This window comes from Mus caroli, unplaced genomic scaffold (assembly GCF_978045245.1).
Source record: "Mus caroli unplaced genomic scaffold, Mus_caroli_1 scaffold_4, whole genome shotgun sequence".
In the NCBI taxonomy this organism is placed as follows: Eukaryota; Metazoa; Chordata; class Mammalia; order Rodentia; family Muridae; genus Mus; species Mus caroli.
Genome location: NW_028227259.1, coordinates 71680217 through 71701563, shown reverse-complemented (window position 1 = coordinate 71701563; position 21347 = coordinate 71680217). Strand labels below are relative to the sequence as shown.

The 21347-nt window shown below is 36.6% G+C and overlaps 1 protein-coding gene across 1 annotated transcript in view; it reads left to right on the top strand.

Annotated features, from left to right (window-relative positions):
* Window positions 1–21347, top strand: part of Kctd8 (potassium channel tetramerization domain containing 8) — a 231622-nt gene that overhangs the window by 189073 nt on the left and 21202 nt on the right. The gene's annotated exons all lie outside the window — the stretch shown is intronic.

Below are 21347 nucleotides of genomic sequence, written 5' to 3'. Positions count from 1 at the left end.
TACAAAATTCCAGCACTGAGGATGCTGAGGTAAAATAATTTTCTGTGACAGGCTAGACATTGCTTGGATTACCTAGTGAGACCTTGTCTCATCCTAGCCCAGGCCCCCTCCCCTGAACAAAAATGGTGCATATAAAAATATAAGTAATCTGTGTTTCAACTTGAGAAAATAAAACACACCAGCTGGAAATAGGGGCCTCAGGTTTATACACAAGCACTGCAAATAAGTAAAATAAATAAACAAATAAATAACCTACCTATCAGCTCCAGCTGGACTGGTTTCTCCCATAGAAACACACTCTCCTCAGTTCTGTCTTATCATTAGTTTAGAACTGCAATTGGTGAATTTTGCACCACATTTCAGATGGAAAATTTAATGCAAAGTTGATTCATCAATGATGCATCCTTTTATTTGGGAGATGAGTTTTTTTTTGTTGTTTTGTTTTGTTTTGTTTTGATTTTGTTTGTTTTTTTTTTTTTCCAGAAAGTGGTCAGTTCCTTTCCTATCTATGCAGCTCCCGTTAACATTGAGGCATGTGAATGATTCCTAACATATTGCTGATTATCATAATTTATACTTACTCAGGCAGGGTGACAGGTTTGTAATCTGGGAGGGGCTAGGACAGGACAAGAGAAAGAGTGAATGTGAGTTTTGCTATACTGTTCAGGGTTCCCTAGCTCCCTAACTCATCCTAAATATTTATAAACAATTGATATTTTGAATTATATAAACAAAATATTGAAAAATATTAAAAGAAAGGTAGGAATATTTGGGTAACAGACAAACTCATAGCCCTCTTGTGTAAGCATTGCCATTTTTGACAGTGCTGTTCTGGATCACAAAAGCCTTATGTGAATGTTTAAGTAACAAGACATCACAGCACCCTATGCAGTATATTTTGCATGGTAAGGACCTACAAGCTTACATAGCAACAATGTCCTTCTGCAGATAAGAGTTTGATGAACTAGAAAGTTTGGAAACTAGTGATAGTGGCAGAAATATCTAATTTAAAGGCATTTATGTTTTTTATTGGATATTTTCTTTATATTTCAAATGTTATCCACTTTCCCAATTTTCCCTCCCGAAAACCCCTATCCCTTCCTCCTACCCCTACTTCTATGAGGGTACTTCCCCACCCACCTACCCCCTCCCACCTACGCACTCCCAAATCCCCACCCCAACATTTCCCTACATTGGGGCATGGAGCCTTCACAGGACCAAAGGCCTCTCCTCCCATTGATGACCTCTAAGGCCATCCTCTGCTACATATGCAGTTGGAGCCATGGGTCCCTCCATGTGTACTCTTTGGTTGGTGGCTTGGTCCCTGGGAGCTGTGGGGGTCTGGTTGGTTGATATTGTTGTTCTTCCTATGGGGTTGTCAACCCCTTTAGCTCCTTCAGTCCTTTCTCTAACTCCTCTGTTGGAGACACAGTGCTCAGTCCAGTGGTTGCCAGCGTGCATCTGCCTCTGTGTTTGTCAGACTCTGGCAGAGAGCAGAGAGGTTTCTCTCTGGCCCTTGATTTGAATAGCAGTCATTCTGACTTCATTTCTTCCATCTGTGTTTAGAATCAAGCTGAAGTTGCAACAACTTCTATGCCTGGGAGATGGGGACAGAGACAGAGAGAAAGAGGAGCAGGGGAAGGAGTCTAAAAAAACTATCTTTGTAAGCCACTGAAATGAAAACTCTAATGCAATTAATTTTTTTCTAATATTCCTGCCTGATGTGTAAAAAGCATTAATATTATTTCACAAAGAGAATGTGAAATTTGATTTCCTGCCAACATAATGTTCAAAAATCTTTGGACCCCATATCAGTGATGGCATTCTTCTGTTTTGACAGAATGGAGTTTTAGAATATTATACATCATCCTTGTTTGTGGAAATAAGATAAGACCTTGGTACTATCTCAGGTAAACAAATTAATGTAGCCATTGAGCAATAACCAAGTCAGTGTTGGTGAGTATCTTAAGACAAGCTTCGTCGTGGGTAAATTCCTGCTTGGAGTGACTGCTGGGAGCTAACAGTTTGAGGCTTACAGTGCTTGCTAATTACAGTGTTCTAAATTGATTTTCCATAAATATCCACTTAGGGTGTTATAGTCTTGATTGGAACAACTATAGAAGGGCCTGAAAATCAGAGATAGGCCATTTTAAGGAGGAATGAGGGTGAGATGTATGAGCATTCCTTAGCCTACATGTAAAATGGTCACGTGGCAGCTGTGGCAGCCTCTTGGCACAGGTGATTGGAACACAAAACAATCACCTAAATGTGTGTTTGACATTACCATTTAGCATCCTTCCTGCCCAGGATGGGAACACTAAACAAACACAGAGAATTTAGGACCTGACTTATAAATTTGCAAAGGAAATCAATATTTTCATGTTGTTTTCTTGGAGCTGTCTAGTGCAAATCACCAGATGGTCTCAGAAATCACATTGATTTCCATCCATTAGTTTTGAGAGTGTAGATATTTCCAACCATTACCTGGTGAAATGATGTGTTCCAAGATTTCTAAATGCTACAGGAAGACTTAGAATATCAAGAAATTTAATGACAAAATTAAAATAAAAGTTTAGGTCAAGAATTCTTCCATGAGAAAGAAGACTTAGTGGTACAAAGACTGACTTTTAAAAGAAAATATATTTGTTTTTACCTAATGTGCACTGGTGTTTTGCCTGCATGTATATCTGTGTATCATGTGCATGCAGTGGCCATGGACACCAGAGGAAAGAGTCCAATCCTCTGGGGCTAGAGTTTCAGACATTTGCAGCTACCATGTGGGAATTAGAAATGGAACTCTAATCCCCTGATAGGGATGCCAGTGCTCTTCAAGGCTGAGTCTTCTTTCTTAATCCACAAACAGTAAACTTCAGGGTATCAGTTGCAAGGCTGAGCCACTTTTAAATCTGCTATAGATTTCTGCCATAATTTTGTCTCTTCACAAAGTGAAGAGAAATTTTAAAGATATATTTCAGGAAGAGTTAACTTGTAATAGATAACAATTTCTTGCCAATCACCGGTCTTGGAGTACAGAATAAGGGAGATGGAAAAGTCAATAGATAATATGATCTTTAAAGGAAGAATAGCTATGCAAGGCCAAACCACTTTAATGATCATTCTTTATTTCCCTTATAATTATGAGCATTTCATACTTGTATCATTTCATTGCCTTAAACAATTAAGCTGAGCACGCTATAAATCACATTACATTTCTCTTAGTGATGAATAAAACCCTGAAAAGCAGAAAGCCTTCCTCTCATTTCAGCAATGATAGCAACTAGTACTGAGCTGCCTATTTCATCCAATAATATCAAAGGTTTGTATGGCATTGGTTATGTGATGTATATGAGTATAAATATTTTACAAAATTTATTTTGTTATGATAATAGCACAGTCCATGGGTCCAGGATTAACTCCATTTTGCAGCTGTGAAGACTAAATGAAAATGCAGTTATTCAACTTGCCTTAAGTGAAAAGAACGAGATGGCATGGGAGAGAATTGTATGTAGGAATTGGCTTCAGAGTCTGGAGATATTAATTTTTAAAAGAGTTATTTTCAAAATTGTTTAAAAAAGAATGTTCCTTTATTGTGGAAAGGGAAGTGAACAATCATACGTGTATTAAGCGACTTTGGTATGTTATAGTTTCTCTATTATGCACCAAGGAGTAGATAGGGCAGTAGATGAGTATAAGGAGAGGTATGACTTCACATAGGGAAGTCCCTGTTAAATGAGCCCCATGAGGCCGAGACAGGGGAAGTTGGGCAGCCACAGTGCTTTAGATTTGGTGAAGAGGAAAGAGCCTCTTAGAAGGTTGTGAAGAGGACAAAAATTAAAGAGGAAAATTCAGACTTGCAAAAAGCCGTAAGGAACGCATGCAAAGAAAAGCAAGTAAAAAAATTTCTGTGTGTGTGTGTGTGTGTGTGTTTGAACAACCAGGAAATGTTATGTCTTATGTCTCCCTAAATTCATGTTTAGAAACCCTTACCTCTAGTTCTTTAGAACACGGCAGGATTTGAAGACAGAATATTTGATCATTAGCATGGTACAAAAGGTCATATGGCTTTAAGCCAATGTGACTGACTGGCTTGCTTATAAAAGGATAAGGCTGACACAAGCAGATACAGAAAGAAGAGTTAGGAAGGCATCCAAAGATCACCAGGAACCCAGACGAGAGACATTAGAAGTAATCCATAGAAATTTGAATCAATTAGACGCTGTGATAGCCAATATCGATTGTCAATCAATACATTTAGGAAGAGGAAAGCTCAGTTTGGGAGTTGTTGCCTCCTTCTGAACAGCCAGTGGGCATGTCTCTGGGACAGTTCCTTCATTTTAATATATTTCAGAAGGTCCAGTCCACTCTTGGGTGAGCCATCCTCATGCTAATAGCCCTGAGCTTTAAAAGAATGTAGCTGAGCTAGCCAGGAGAAGGGGTCCTTTTCTATGGCCTTTGCTTCATTTCTTCCCTCCAAATCCTTCCCTTGAGATCTTGGTTTGCTAGGACTACACAACAGTCAGACTGTGTGAAGGTCTGCAAATTTAGTAGATGTTGACATTTACAATATGTTTTAAGAGCAAAGGTGACTGAAGTTGTGAAGGTAACACAGAAGAGATAGTGGTAGAAACATAAATGAATAACAATAAAGAGAAAAAGAACTAAGTCCGAGACTTTCTGGTGGAGTATGATTATAGCACAATTATAAAGAGTGGAATACTTCTAAATTCTGGTTTCCTTTAAACTATGTTCGTCCACAGAATAAGGAGAATGATGAACCATCCAAAAGATGTGCTCACTGAGCTTTGTTTCTAACACTCCTGGTAGATCTGACCAACTATATACACTCTGCCACTTTGGGTTCTAAAAATCAATTGTTCAATTATTGAATCTATGGTAGACAGGAAAACAAATAAACAGCAAGATACTTCTTTGGCATTACTCCACTCTTCCATGTCTGAAACAAACTAATAAGACAACAAAAAAGAAAAAGAACCAAAACAAACAAACAAACAAAATAAACAAACAAACAAAAAACAAACACCAAAAGATAAAAAGAAAGGAAAAAAAGCATTTACAAATATTTTAATATCAGGGTTTACTAAATTGTTCGTTTTTATTTTTTAATTATATTTATTTTTGTATATCTATATACTTGCATGTATCACAGTACACATTTGATGCTTGAAAGACAATTTTTAGGAATCACTTCTCCCCTTCACCTATAGGTACTAGGGATAGAATTCAAGTTTTCAGACTTTACAGTAATTGTCTTCATTTGTTGAGTTATTTTTGTAAGCCCCATCTGATTTTATAAATAAAGTTTTCTTGGAACCAAAACATATTCATTCAATTTACATTTTACCAATTAGCTCATAACACTGGAGATGGCCAGACCATTGAATGTCAGCATGTATATTCATAATTAATTTATAAAACAAAAGAGAGTTTTTAATGATTATGAATAAGGGTAGTGTGGATTTAAAAGTAGAAGAAATTGGAAGATGAATTTTTAATATTTTTATTTATACCACATGTGGGTATTTTTGCCTTATTTTTGATGGAAATATTAAAAACAATTCTGTGTTGCTAGTCTAGTGCTGATCTCTAGGAAGGGGTGGCTTAAGAAAATAGAAAATCAGAACTCTCCACAGTTCTTTGTAGAAAAAGAGCATGCATATTTGGAGCTTTATGTTGCAGCTATTCATATCTGATATTCTAGTATGAGCAGTCCATCACAGATCATACATAGGTGAGTAGCATTTCCATATTCCAATAGAACGTGCTTTATAAAAGCTGTTATAGATGGAGGACTACCAACTGTTTACCAATGAATGGATCAAAGGATAAAGACATGTGTTGTGCTTTTTCAGACAGATTTGCTGCACCAGTGTAGCATGTTGTATGTTGGGTTTAATCATCAACAGAACTGGGATTATGCTAATTACTTAAATATTGATCAAAGCAATCAGAAAAAAAATGTTACAATATAGAACAGTAGAAACAAAGATTTAAGTTGTTTCAGAGTATCTAGAGCTCAGATGAATGAGAAATAGCCATGACACTTCTAGAAACCTGTTTTTCTCCCAACAGCAATTTTCTCCAGATTATAGCAATACAATGCATGCGTTTAGAAGAAATACACACTTTCCATTAGATACTCAACTACGTCAGTTATTTTCCTGGTTAAAATGGGTAAGTGAATCTCTGTTGATTTTCGAATAAACTTTCATCATAATCAACAAGGACTTCATGATTACTATTTTAACTGCACCCCTAACCTACTATCACGATTCTTTACTAGTAGTCAGTCACATTTCTGGTCTTTCCAAACATCTCTCATATTCCTTCTTTTCATGCCAACTATTTCTGTTTCTTTACCACACTTTTTCATAAATAGCAAGTATAGTGCTTTTGTTGCTTGGTGTACTACACTAGACTTCCCAGATCATTGAATAATTCCAAGTTCACTTTGATCGTGATAACTGGGAGAATACTTAATGGTTAAATCATGTACAATGTAATCATGAAGACCTACGTTTGTAGCCCCAACAAACATGAAAAAATTAGGCATGATGGTGTGGGTCTATGACCCTAGGGCTAGGAGAAAAGGAGCCAGAAGGAATTTAGAGGCTCACTGTGCAGCCCATGTAGACAAATGATTGAGGTCAGGGGCCAGTGAGAGACCATGTCTGAAGAAACAAGGGAGAGAATAATAAAGCAAAACAGTGATGTCAAGCTCTGGGTCCACACACATGCATGGGAGGGTGTACGTGCAAGCACACAAACACACATACACATCCATGTATGAAGCACACACATACATGGACATGGACATTCATAGATAAAATTCAATATCCATACCTTTTCAAAATTTCTGCCTTTTTCCTCAGTATTGTATGCTTCAGCAGCAGAACAAAGCTGGAACAGTGCACAAGAAATCACCTATTGTATGGTGCACATGTGTGTGTGCGCACGTAAGGACATGAAGTGAATAAATAAGTTGTTAATTTTTCTAATGAATAGAAAATATTATCAACAATTAAATAACCAGATCTGTGAATATGCCATACAATTGATTTTTTTTAAAAAGGAGGACTCTGGAGACAATTTTAAAAATAAATCATATTAAAGCTTATCTTAATTTTTCTCTCATGGAAATGGGATTGCTATGAAGTTTAAGGATAAAAAAAAAAGTTTTTGTAGAAATTAGCCAAAATGTAGACACGAAGTAAAAAGGGAGATAGCTGAGAGGCAGGGTGACCTGGGACAAAGTAGAAACTATATCCACCTTTCAAGAATTTCAGCCTTGCTACAGTGTTTGACCTGCAGTAATACTGACCACTTCTGCATAGTTTTGAACATTGTCCTAAAACTCAAACAAAAGTTAACACTGACTTAAATAAAACTGGAAGAACTTTGGTTGTGCTGGGCAGCATTATTCAGAGTTTAGAAATGTGGCTTACATTCACTTTCAGGTCTGTATCTCATGAGAAGCCTATCTTTTCATCTATGACTATTCATGTATATGTATGTATATGCCATGTGCATGTATGTGTATGTGTGCTTTTACTCTGTATGCATGGATCCTCATTTATGCAATCTTAAAAGTTAATCACTTTTAAAAAATAAGTAATTTTAATTGATACATAATTATACATCTTATGGGGTACTATGTGATTTTTCAATATCCATATGTACTCCAACAATCAAATCCGATAATTGGCATATCCATTTTCTTAGTCATTAATGACTTTATATTATAAACATCTACAAGATTCTCTTTAGTTCTCTGGGATTATCAAATCGTTGCTTATTGGAACTATTCATTTCTGGTCACGACAACTGTCTAGTGTTCTATAAAACACTGAAAGTTATTCCTCTCATTCAATTACTTTTTTATAATTCTAAATATCCTTTCCTCACCTCTAAGCCTCATATCCTTCCCAGGTTCTGGTATTACTCCACTTCTATGAGATGGTTCTGGAACTTTATCCTCTGCTTCTGTGATGACACCTAAATGACATTGTGTGATGTTTGCTTTCTATGCCTGATTTATATCTCTCAATATCAAGGCCTTTCTTTCCAAATGTAATTGCTATCTAATGAAATGGATAAGTGTTGTATTGGTTAATTATTGTTGCTGTATTAGTCAATGTGATTTTAAAGGATCAGAACTGGAAAAAAGAATATATATGTATTAAATGGGAATCCATTAGGTTGGCTTACAGAACATGGATTGGGAGGACTGAAAATAGCTATCACATAAGGAAGAGGCTGAGAATCCAGTAATTGTTCAGTCTATGAGGCTGAATGTCTCCACAGTCCTATTATGGATCTAAAGTATGGAGGATTATTGGAGAGCTGCTGCCCTTCTTCAGTCTATTTTGGAATCCTGAACAGCTTGGTTCTAATATCAGGGAAGGAGTACCCCAGCAAAAAAGAAAGAGTTAGAGCAAGCAGACAAAAATCAACATTTTCCTTGTTTGTCTTTTCATCTGAGCTGCCACCAACGTGTTCACACATATTTATTTTTTAAATAATTTACTTATTTTTATTAATCATTTTATTTGTTTACATTTCAAATGTTAATCTACCCCCCTTTGCCTCTAAGAGGGTGCTCCCCCATGTACCCATCCATTCCTGCATCACCCTTCTACCATCTCCATTCTCTGGTGCATCAAACCTCCAGAGGACCAAATGCTTCCCCTGCCACTGGTGCCAGGTGGGGCAGTCCTCTGCTACATATGTAGCAGGACCTATAGACCAGCCCATCTGGTTAGTGCTTGAGTCCCTGGGAGCTCTGAAAAGTCTGGTTAATTGATACTTTTGTTCTTCCTATGGGATTGCAATCCCCTTCTGCTCCTTCAGACCTTTCTCTAATTCTTCTGTCAGGATCCCTGTACCTGTGAGTATCTGTATCTGTCTTAGGCACTGGCAGAGCCTCTCAGAGGACTGTAATACCAGGCTCCTGTTTGCAAGCACATCTAAGCATCAGCAATAGTATTGTAGTTTGGTATCTGTGGATGGAATGGATCACATGGTAGAGCGGTCTGTGCATGGCTTTTCCTTCAGTTTCTGCTCCATTTTTGTCCCTGAATTTCCTTTAGACAGGAAAATTCTGGTTAAAGAATTTTAGAAGATTTGGTGGCACAATGCTCCCACTGGGGGCCAATGCTTTCTACTGGAGGTAGTCTCTTCAGGTTCTATCTCCACGCTGTTGGGTATTTTGGCTAATGTTGTTCTCACTGGGTCCTGGGACCCTCTCATAGACCTGGAGTCTGGGACTTTCTAGTGGTTTCCCAATTCCCTCCACCACCACACCACCTCCCCACCCCCGCCACACACACAATACCACTGCTATTTATTTCTGTTCATTGAAGTCTTCTATCTTTCAAATTATGATTCAAAAATATTCTCACAGTAACGTCCAATAGTTTCTGCTTTAAATGATTCCACATGCATCTAGACAACCACGATTTGCTATCACATTTGCTATGACCAAAAGCAACTTACAGACAAAGGCATTTTTATCCCAATTCTAGTTACAAATAACTAAGAGTCCATCAGTATGTAGTGAGGAATGACAGCAAGTCATAGATAGGCATGGTGGAGGGAGGAGGAATCTGAGAGCTCACATCTCAAGGACACACACAGTAAGCAAAGAGTTAACAGCAAGTGCAGTAACGATATAACCTCTGGAAGTCCAACCCTACTAACATACATCTTCCATCACCATGTAAAGTTCCCATAGTTTCCTCCTGAACAATATCATCACATGAGGGCTAAGTGCTCATATGTGAGCACATAGGGAACATGTCTCATTTAAACTAGCATAGCTGCATTATTCATGCTTGGTATGCTGACAGCAGCAAGTGTATTCATTTCTACTTCTACATGACAGTAAATTGCTGGATCTTCAGGTCAAAAACAAGCTTAATAGAAAGTAAAATATTAATAGCTTTAAAAATTTTCAAGCTGCTCATATGTTACTAGTTATCATGCTGCCTTCCTTCTGCAAATGACACAAATAAATTAAACAGCCACAACAGAATGAAATTTCTATTAATAAGACAATAATGACTTCAGTGTACCTTAATGACTTTGTTCTATCCCGGCATCTTTCATACTTTTTTAGATATTCTCCAGCCTAATTTTGAGTCACACAACTTGTCTCATCGTTAGGGAAGAACTTATAAGTGAAGTGTAACACATACTTCCCTCCTACTCTCCTAATGGTCTACAATGTATCCTACCTCCTTTTTATTTGTGAATATTGTTCTCTGTGTGCTAATGATAATACCAAGAATTGCCATTATATTAGAGTAGGATGTGAGATTCATAGTGTCTTTTACTTTACTGTGTCATAAAATATATCTGTTGATATTTTTATCATATAATTTCAGCAAAATATACTATTACCACAATGAAATTTAATAACTATACATTCCTTGCAATAATAAGAGATGGAAACCAATGTTCACACATGCCCAGTCATGCCTGTGAATTGAAGCATTACTCAGAAAAGTAAATGGTGAAATTAAGATGTATTGATGACCTTTGTAATAGAATCGTTCTCTTTCCTGATGGCTAGATTAGGGTTTGTGGGACCGTGAAAGGTAGCTTAGTCCCTGGTTGAGCTAAAGCTCAAAACCCAAAGACCCTGAAGGGACCCAGGCCACTGTCACTATTGGCAGCAGGTTACTTCCTACCTCCCAGCTCCCCGGGAGGCAGAGCCCTGTGGCAAAGTGGACTCAGGACCCTACAACGCTACAAGGGTTGTCTCTCAGGAAAATTTAGTATCAGAGATAATTTTCACAAATACACATGTTCTCCTTTTTACTGTGCCCTCTCTCTTGTAGTCTATGAGTCATGAGAAACAAAGTGTCTTGGTATCAGTGAATATCAGTTAGCCTTAGTTAGCTGTTGCTTCTTTGTGCATTTGACCACATTGTTAACTTTTAGCACTTTTTCTAAGCTTCTCAGAAGACATATCAGTAACTAAAAGATGGTCTGGTCTTATAATGTAGGAGCACTATTGCTGTTGCCAAGAAGTGCTTGCTGAAAGGAACCTGGTGTGGCTGTTCTTTGGGAGGTTCAGTCAGCAACTGACCAATGCAGATGTGGATACTTGGAGCCAACCATCAGACTGAGCTCAGCGATCCCATTTGGGAACTGGCAGAAGGTCTCGAAGAGCAGAGGGGTATTTCAGCCCAATAGGAAGAAGAATGTCCATAGTGCTCCCAGGAACTAGACCACCAACCAAAGAGTGTACAGGGAAGGAGAGAAGGAGCCATGGCTTCAGATACATATGTAGCAGAGGATGGCCTTGTTTGACATCATTGTGTGGGGAGGTCCTTGGTCCTGTGGAGGTTTGATGTGCCAGCGTAGGGTGGTGGGGCAAAGAAGGCTGGTGGGTGGGGAAGCACTGTCATAGAGGAAAAGGGGGCTGGGGAGAAGACATGTGGAATGGGGTGTGTGTGTGGAGGGGTAACCCGGAAATGGGATATCATTTAAGATGTAAAGCAAGAAAAAAATCTAGGACACATTAGTGGGAACAGACATTTTGTTCTTTTTCTCATCAGAAGGGCCTTTCCCTTCAAGAGAACTAGAGAAGTTAGCATTGGTCTGCAAATACCCAAAAGCACTCTTTTAATACATAATTCTGAGTTCATTAATTCTCTGTGAAAATTCAGTATTTATTATCAATTATCACAAAGCAGACCAAGAATAAGATTGAAGAACAATTCTACTATATTTTCCTGCAAATTCCTCAAAGAATTGTGACACAAGATTAATTATGCATTAGAATCATATATATATATTTATAAAATAAAATATTAATTAGTTAATTAGTTAAAATAGAGTATTAATTTATCATATTCTAATTAAATATCAAAGACAAAATTTAGAAATGTGAAATACTAATGCATATATTTTTACATTGGCAGTAACAAGTAAGTACCATAAAGGACGTAAAATATATTTTGGCCTCAAGAATTTATTATTTAATATAATCTTAATTCAATTATTCATCATCTACATTTCTAATTTAAAATTTTCCTTGGGTTATGCCACTGTTATACTCAAACACAAGAGATGACATTTCTACTACAAAAGATTACTTTGAAACATGACAGGTGCTAGCCAAAACAGGGCCAGACCTTGGAGCACATTCCCAACCTGACAAGAAGCAGGGCAAGGTAGCAGTTGGACCAGACTGCAGAGCATTTGTTACGCACCTTGGGAAAGGAAAATCCAGTGGCCTACATTAGAGATGAATCTGTAAGAGAAGCAGAGAACCTGGAGCATGTGAGTAATAGTGACAGCAGTGCAGTCCAGAAGGAGAAGCTCTTCTTACTCCTCTTATTTCTCGGAGCTTTGGGTTAACAGCTTATTTGGAGACAAGAAATAGTGACTTGCGAGACATTTTATTTAAATTTAGGTTTCAGCTCAATAGGTACAACTGCTCCCTTGGTTTTGCGTGTAGTCATTTACTGATTAACATCCTTTAAGTCCTCCTCTCTCCAACGTCTAGTCTTTGTCATTAAATAGAGTAGTCAAGATTTTTTCACTCTACCATTGTTAATTATTTTATTTAGTAAATCAGACAGATTTTAGTGTATTTGATTTTGTACAAGAAAATGCTGCATATCACTGCTGTTATTATTATATATATACACAGATTGCAATTAGGTACATTTTTTTTTGTCAAGCATTAAGACTTTTGATATAGAGATCATATTTTTGTTATTTGTGAGACACTGCCTGAAGCAAGAAGGAACAAAAACAAACAAAAGAAAGAAAGAGCCAAAGAGTTTACATGTGTACATGATAGGAAAATGAATTTCTATATTTCCTGAGATTCATTGGCTTGGGTATGAAAAAAATTACACAAAAGCGATCAATTAGAAAATAATTGTAATTATGTATGCACAGAAGTCCCACAATAATTAAGCCTAAAGAAATACCAGCTGATGGACGTTTATGTTACAAAGACAAGTTATTTTGGATCTACTTTATCGCTGGCTTAAAATAAACAAAAACCAAAAATGGATTTTACAATTTCAAATAATTTGTTTATTATTATTTCATGTACATTTGTATTTTGCCTGCAAATATGTCTGTGTAAGGGTATTGGTTCCTCTGAAGTTGTAGCTATGGACAGTTGTAAGCTACCGTGTGGTTGCTGGGAATTGAATCTGTGTCCTCCGGAAGAGTATCAGTGCTCTTAACCAATAAACAACCTCTACAGATCCCTAAAATGGATTTAAAGAAAGAAAAGTTAGTTAAAATTTAGGAATAATAGCTTTCTTCATGGGGTATGTTGAGACATAAAAACAGAGAAACAAGAGGAAACCTCAAAGATCCTGACCAAACAATTAAATTTGATGCTATGTTTTTATTGTTTTTTTTTTTTGCTGTATATGACATTATGATTGTTGTTTTTTCTCGATGAATAATACATAATAAATTTAAATAACTAATGTGTTGGATAGCATTTTCCATTCTCATGGTATTAGAAGGTTGTGTTAAGGATAAAATCAGCTAGTGAAAAGGAAAGTCGATTCTCTAATATAATATTGAGGATAAATATTCAGCAGTCAGGATGAACAGTGGTTGATTCTAGACTACTGCTAAGACACAAGGGTGCACTCTTACTTTGCTGTGTGCTTGAACCTGCTGCTATATTGACTAATGATGACATGCCCTCTCTGCTAGTCATCAGAGAGCAAGATTTCATCCATCCTTCTTGAAGCCTTTACCAGAAGCTTCCAAAGAAATCTGTCTGCTCAGTGTTTCATGACAGGACTGTGTTAGCAATCTGTCACCATGTCCAAATTGCTGAGATAAACATAAAGGAGGAAAGATTTATTTCAGCTCACTGTTTCCTCTTTGTTCATGGCTTCTGGGCCTGTCATGAGACAGAACATCATTGTGTAAGGGAATGTCAAGGAAAGCTGCTCAATTTATGATGAGAGAGAGAGAAGGGGGGGTAATAAGGGATTAGAGACAAAATATACTTCAAAAAGCAAATCACCAATGGCCTAACAGCTTCAGTAAAATACAAAACCCCCAGGGTTCCTACTATATCCCAATAACACTATTATTTAGAAATCAAATTTTTGGTGCAGTCATTAACAAAGCACCCAGACTCCTGTCATTTTAAAAGCAGACATTGTGTCCCCTTTCTCCTCATATTGTTTCTGGATAAGCTATTCTAAATGATCTCTGTATTCCAACTAGAAATTGATTTTTATCGTAGTTTTCCATTCAGGAAATTACTCTAGCATTAATAATCCTATCTACTTGAAAAATCATCACTGTTATTTTTAAGTTATTTTCTTCTTATATGATTTGTAAAACACAAAGAATAGATGCTTTGTGAGTGATACAGAAAAATTGAAATAACAGCAAAGTAATCAACAAAGTAATCAAAGCATTTTTAAAACTGCTTTATATTTTTCTACTCAGGCTCATTTGTCAAGAGTTCCTCTTCGATTATTTTACTTTAAAATTTCCAGATTAATTCTCCTTGTTTTCAGAAAAAAACCTAGTGACCAAACACCCTACTCTGACTCACAGAAGTAAGTACACATAAGGCAAAGGGAAATACGTCAGCCCACAGCTACATCCAAATCAGCAGTCTGGTGTTCCAGAACTTGCCATTAGCCCCAGTGCCTGAAAGGCTGAGGCAAGCAAATCTCGCGAGATAGAGGCCAGCCTGGTTTACAGGGAGAGTTCCAAGCCAGCCAGAACTGCCTAATAACAGTCATCTCAAAACAGCAGGAAGAAAGAGTGGTTGCTAACTCAGTTTAGAGAGGTTAATTTGCTACCTAGTGTCTCTGTTACAGCTTTTCTTTCTAAAGAAGCATTTCTTCACTCTAGAATCTAACTGTATCTCTCAATGTGTAGAGTTACAAAACAGTCGGTGATATGCTATATTTATTATGTATCTCTTATGTATACATTGACTATTCTATTTTAGTTTTAGCACACTAATCACAGGCAAAGAAACTCAAAGCAATGCCTAGAAAACAGGAATGGTCCAGTGCACATCAGCATGTCTCCGTTATGTAGCTATTTCTTCTGACTACATCTCTGTCTATGTTTCTCAAAATGCTCATCCATTTGTCTTCCTATATTTCTCTGAAGGAAGGAACTGAGAAAGAGGTAACTTAGGCATGTACCAAAAGGCGGGGGAAGCAGTCTTTGTGTGCAAAAATCTCTAAAATAACATGTTTACTTAGCTTAAAGAGTGAATTCTTAAAGATGGAAAGCATATTTGAACCCTGGTGGGAGCGTTGTCTTTGAACAGAAATTCTGAATCTCATATTATTTTATTAAGTGCTCCAGCCTATCATACCACTTTCTCTCTATTTCCCCTTGCAAGAGCAGACATTCTAAACCAAGTCCTACTGTGTATGCATAATAAAAGTCATCCAGAAAACACCATTTTAACAGATCATTAAATGTTATTGCTTGTGAGGAGTTAGAAATCCAAGATTGTATATTGGACACTTTTTATTTTTTATTTTAATTTTTCTGTTAGGATACTTAACAGGAATCACCTGCCATTACTGAAATAACAAGCCTTCAAATGACTTCTTCATGGAAGGAAATTAAATACTTCTTAAGTAGCGAACAAACAAATACGATCCTTTGTGTACGGCTCTAAATATTTTCATTCTGGCAAGCAAAAAAAAAAAAATAGATCTTAAATGTGTATGTAATTTTCTGTAGTGACCGCCCCATTATCAAGTGAGAGCTGACTCGCACTGTCACAGTTAATGCATGCTCCCTAATCTTTCTTACTCCTAATACGGAGCTGTGCTTTTTGCCTTACTCAGCTGTTGCAGTATTTAGAGATAAGGGGAGATTCTATTTGACCTTTATCAGGACAAATCATTTGAAAGATAGGGCAATATATCAATGAGATATTGTGGGGCAACGGTGTCAATAATTGAGCACAATTATTCCTCCCTTGATCATGATCATTTTCTTTTAGGTTGAACGATGCAGACACTTTACTTTTGGAACATACAAAGCTACTTCTTTGATGCTACTTTTTCAGTTTTTAATGTAATTTGCATTCTGTCTTTTGGGCTGATATTATACTCTTAATTAGAGAAATCTTTATAAGGAAGCAGTGAGAAGGGGTGGAGGTGATGATTCAAAGCCCACTCATTAAGATGCATTCTGTTGCTACTGCAGTTCTCTGCGGTCCCAGTGGCTGTGCTCCCAGATAATTACTTCTCAGAGAGGGTCTTTGCCAGTGTCAGGATATACAGGGCCAAATGTGAGAGATGACACTAGTTGGTATTGACCGAGTAAAACTGTTGTAATAGTGATTGCTAATGGCGCCCTTGGTTAAACAGCAAATGCAATTACTATGTCACAATTATGATAATGATCAGAAATGATGTTCCAGCAGAGGAAAGACAAGGAGAGTGAATATCGCTGAGGAAATTGAGAATAATTCTACAAAAACTAGATGAAATTTTTCCTCCTTCAAGATTTACTCAATTTTTATATCCAAAAATAAAATTTCTGTGACAGATACTGACTAACTTAACTCATTATAGTCTCCAAAAGTTGAAGACATTTCAATATTTCATTCATTGGTTTGTTAATTTAATAAATAACTTTATCTAAGACAGGTGATATGTGAGCTATGTAGTGTATAACAGAGGCTGAGTGCTAGATACTAATGAACTAAGCTGAAAAGAAAAAAGAAAAAGAAAATATAAATTACATCTTGGAGTGATTGAATGAAAACCAGGAAGAAATTGAGATGATTTATTATTTAAGATAAAGGAGAAATATGCAGACATATAAAAGAAGGTATCATAACATCTACAACATGCCTTCATGTCTGCAGTGCATTTAAAGAATTGCTCATTTACTTTTAAATATTTATCTACTTCAATACTTTTGTCAACGTATCACAATATAGAACCATTTGGGAAGAAGATTTCAATTGGAAATTATCTAGAACAGTTTGGCTTGTGGTAACATTTGTGGAGGATTGTATGGATTATAGTAATTGATATGGGAAGACCCAGCTCACTGTGGTGACTTTATTCCTTAAGCATGGGTCTGAATACATCATATGTAGATAGTGGACTGCCACAACTAGGCATAAATGTATCCACTGTTTTCTCTGTGGATTCTCCTAGCTGGTGTAAGTTTTTGCCTTTATTTCTCTACAATGGTGGGTCAGATTTGCAAGATGTCTAAACCCTTATTTCCTTAATGTGGATTTTGCTATGGTATTTTATCACACCCTCAGGGCATGAAACAACAACACTAATTTAAAACTGCAATTACTTAGCAAACACACTTTTAAATAATTATTTTACATTTACTATTAAGAACCCAACATATGAACAGTTCAAGTAACTTTATGTACACTCAAACAGCTCAAAAGCCACGGTCTACCTCCAAACTAAGAGCTCTGGCATCTCCAAGAACGAAGGATTTCTTTTTGCAAACAAAGGTCTTCACCTGATGCTTGGGGGCATAATTATAGGATCTAAAACGCTGGTAAGGTGCAATGCTCAGAAGAACTTGAGAAAAAGTGAAAGGTCCTTTTGAGTTGATTTTGCTGTTACTTTTTTTTTTTAATATTTTTTATTACGTATTTTCCTCAATTACATTTCCAATGTTATCCCAAAAGTCCCCCATACCCCCCCCACTCCCCTACCCACCCATTCCCACTTTTTGGCCCTGGCATTCCCCTGTACTGGGGCATATAAAGTTTGCAAGTCCAATGGGCTTCTCTTTCCAGTGATGGCCGACTAGGCCATCTTCTGATACATATGCAGCTAGAGTCAAGAGCTCCGGGGTACTGGTTAGTTCATCATGTTGTTCCACCTATAGGGTTGCAGATCCCTTTAGCTCCTTGGGTATTTTCTCTAGCTCCTCCATTGGGGGCCCTGTGATCCATCCAATAGCTGACTGTGAGCTTCCACTTCTGTGTTTGCTAGGCCCTGGTGTAGTCTCACAAGAGACTGCTATATCAGGGTCCTATCAGCACAATCTTGCTAGTATATGCAATGGTGTCAGCGTTTGGTAGCTGATTATGGGATGGATCCCTGGATATGGCAGTCTCTAGATGGTCCATCCTTTCGTCACAGCTCCAAAATTTGTCTCTGTAACTCCTTCCATGGGTGTTTTGTTCCCAATTCTATGAAGGGGCAAAGCGTCCACACTTTGGTCTTCGTTCTTGAATTTCATGTGTTTTGCAAATTGTAACTTATCTTGGGTATTCTAAGTTTCTGGGCTAATTAATATCTACTTATCAGTGAGTACATATCATTTGAGTTCTTTTGTGATTGGGTTACCTCACTCAGGATAATGCCCTCCAGGTCCAACCATTTTCCTAGGAATTTCATAAATTCATTCTTTTTAATAGCTGAGTAGTACTCCATTGTGTAAATGTACCACATTTTTTGTATCCATTCCTCTGTTGAGGGGCATCTGGGTTGCTGTAACTTTTATAGTCTTAATTTGAAATAGGTAAGTACTTTTGAGAGAAATATATTATACTACATGTTTTATATAATCCTTGCAATAATTCTTCATAACTGAAATCACTCTGGTTGTAGGAGATACTGTGATACCTGTGATCCCTTGCAGACATGAAGCATCTTGCCTGAGGATAAACTTGGGGGGCTAACTTTCTTTGAATTGGTATCCTCAAAAATATCGCAGTCATAATTTGGTCTCAGAGCTTTTATCACCACTGGGAATGAAGGCCACTAGAATTTTATTGTGATTACGAGAGGGAAGCCTTGTTTCTCAGGAGTAGATAGGGTCTGAAAGATGCAGTAAGGACAATCTGTCAGCAGCGTTTAGGATGACAGAGAGGTAGCTTTCTATGCCTTTTGGAAACTCATGTGATGCTCTAGACAGGCATAGAAGTAACCTGTGTACTTAACCTGCTAGCATCCTGTCTGCTGTGACAGCTACAGTGAACATTGGGTACACAGGACATTTAGTGCCCAGCTTTGCAGACTCAAGCGAATAGATCTAAAGCACTCTATTCCAGATGTCCAGGCCTTTCTGATTGGACCTTCACAGACTACAGAGCAGATGTGGCTCAGATCCTCCTCTGTAACCGTATTTCCCACTGGCATACCAATGGATTAGAATCCAAAATTTATGCCAGTGCTGACAGATCCAACCCTTGGCTTCTCACTTGTAGTGTTTGTATTCACAGGGCAATGTGGACATATTTACTGTAGTTAAAAAGTGAAAAAAAAATGCAAAGATGTCTTGTTCAGACCCACAGTACCCAGCACTTTTCTCTGTACAGACCATCTTCAAAATGATCTGTGCCCTTCTACCTTTCTACTTGCTTTAATATGGACTATGCTCACCTGTAGAAAATATTTACTTTCTTTAATTTGTGAGATTATAATTTGAAAAAATCACATAATTTCCATCCTCCCTATCCTTCACAGTCAATCCGATATCTCTTTTATGGTTAAGAGATGTGACATTTTGATCTCTATTAAAGTAGATTTTCTGTTACTCCCTCAGTTGTACTAGAATATATTATGTTTGCTGAATTGTACTGTGATTCTGTGGCTTCACTCTAATGTAGCAATAATCCCTTCCCCAAAAGAAAATTTTATACTTTTGTGAGTAAATCTGTTTCTTTTTTCATGTTATAGGTTCATCATTCTTATGACTTCAATTAAAATACAGAAGTCCATTTTTAAAAGCTCCATATTATTTGTTTGATATTTATTGAGTAAACCTCTCTTTAATTCATAGAATATATTTTATTTGTAGTACAAGTTCGAAATACACATACTAGTGATTGTATCAATAGCAAGCCTGGTGTCTCAGTGCGATTAATGGAAAAGATTACCAGTAAATGTCTTAGCCTGTTCACATTCTATCATGTTACACATTATTATAATTATGTGAACATTTAAATTAAACAATTTATGAGGACAAATGTCTCACAGCTTTTACTGTTTCAAATCATTTTAGCTTATTCTTGATAACTTCTCTTTCTAAACGATTTAGGATCTTTTTTTTTACAAATTACATATTTTTTATTTGTAGTGGTCACACATTGATTTTGTTTGTATAAGAATAATAAAATTAGTGCAATATTATTCTGGCTTCAATATATTGTTTCTACCTAGTTGATTTAGATATGTCAATCAAGTTCAATATTTCTAAAGTTTCACATTTATTTCTTATATGGCTTATTTATTTTTCCAGTGTTAGTTTGAATTTTGTTCCTCTGCATTGTATAAAGATTAATTTATTTTTATGTTAGAAAGCGTTGGCTTTGTTGATCTACAGAAAAGTGGTTGATATTTATATGCTAATCATGGACCCAGACTCACTAGAGCATTGAATTTTTTTTTTCAGAAATTGTAATCATAATGTTGGGTTATAATAATGATGTACTCTTTCTCTTTACCAACCATCATATTCATTTTCCATGAATATGTTTGATACTCAATGTCTTTACCTTTTTGTTTTTTGGACTAGATCCTTCAGTTAAAAAATATTCTTGGGGCTAGAGAGATGACTTAGCATTCAAGAGCACTGACTGCTCTTTCTGAGGAACCAGGTCTGATTCTCAGTGCCCACATAACAGCTCACACCCACCTGTAACTCTAGTTCCAGGACACACAGATATGCATGCAGACAGAACACCAATATACATAAAATAAAAATAAAAAGTTTTAAAAGGGCTTATAATTTTTCTTGCTTATTTTCTTTCAAGTTAAAGACATTTTCTCATTCAATTTCTAATTTACTCTTTTTTAAAATTTTAAATCGTGTTATAGAAACTGAACCCTACCTGCTTTATTATATATTGGATATTATAATTGTTTTTATTTTGAGAAGCTAGCACATAATTAATGGTGATACTTCCATATTATATATACATATGCATGTATATATAAAGCTTTTCTTTTGAAGCATTGTAGCATCGATTTATTTAAGATAATTTTACATTTAGGTTTGGAAAGCACATGGAGCAACGGATTCTTTCAGTATGTGGTCAGTTTTGATAGCTTCAGAGGTATTCATGCTTACAGAATTAATTGTGAAACCTTTAGTTTCCTATGGTTTAGCTGGATTTTTGCCTCTTTTTGGATCTTATCACTTTTTCAAAGGATAACTTCTCTGAAGTCTGTCCACAGCTTCCTCCCAGGGATTGCACCCTGAAATTATTTCTCATTTTTCTTCTCATTTTGATTAGTCTCAGTGAATTGAATGCTTAATACTTTATAATTCTTAGTGAGTTAAATTTGATGTTTTATATGTTTAGGAGGATAATAATTTCAAGTATATTGATGTTACATTATTAA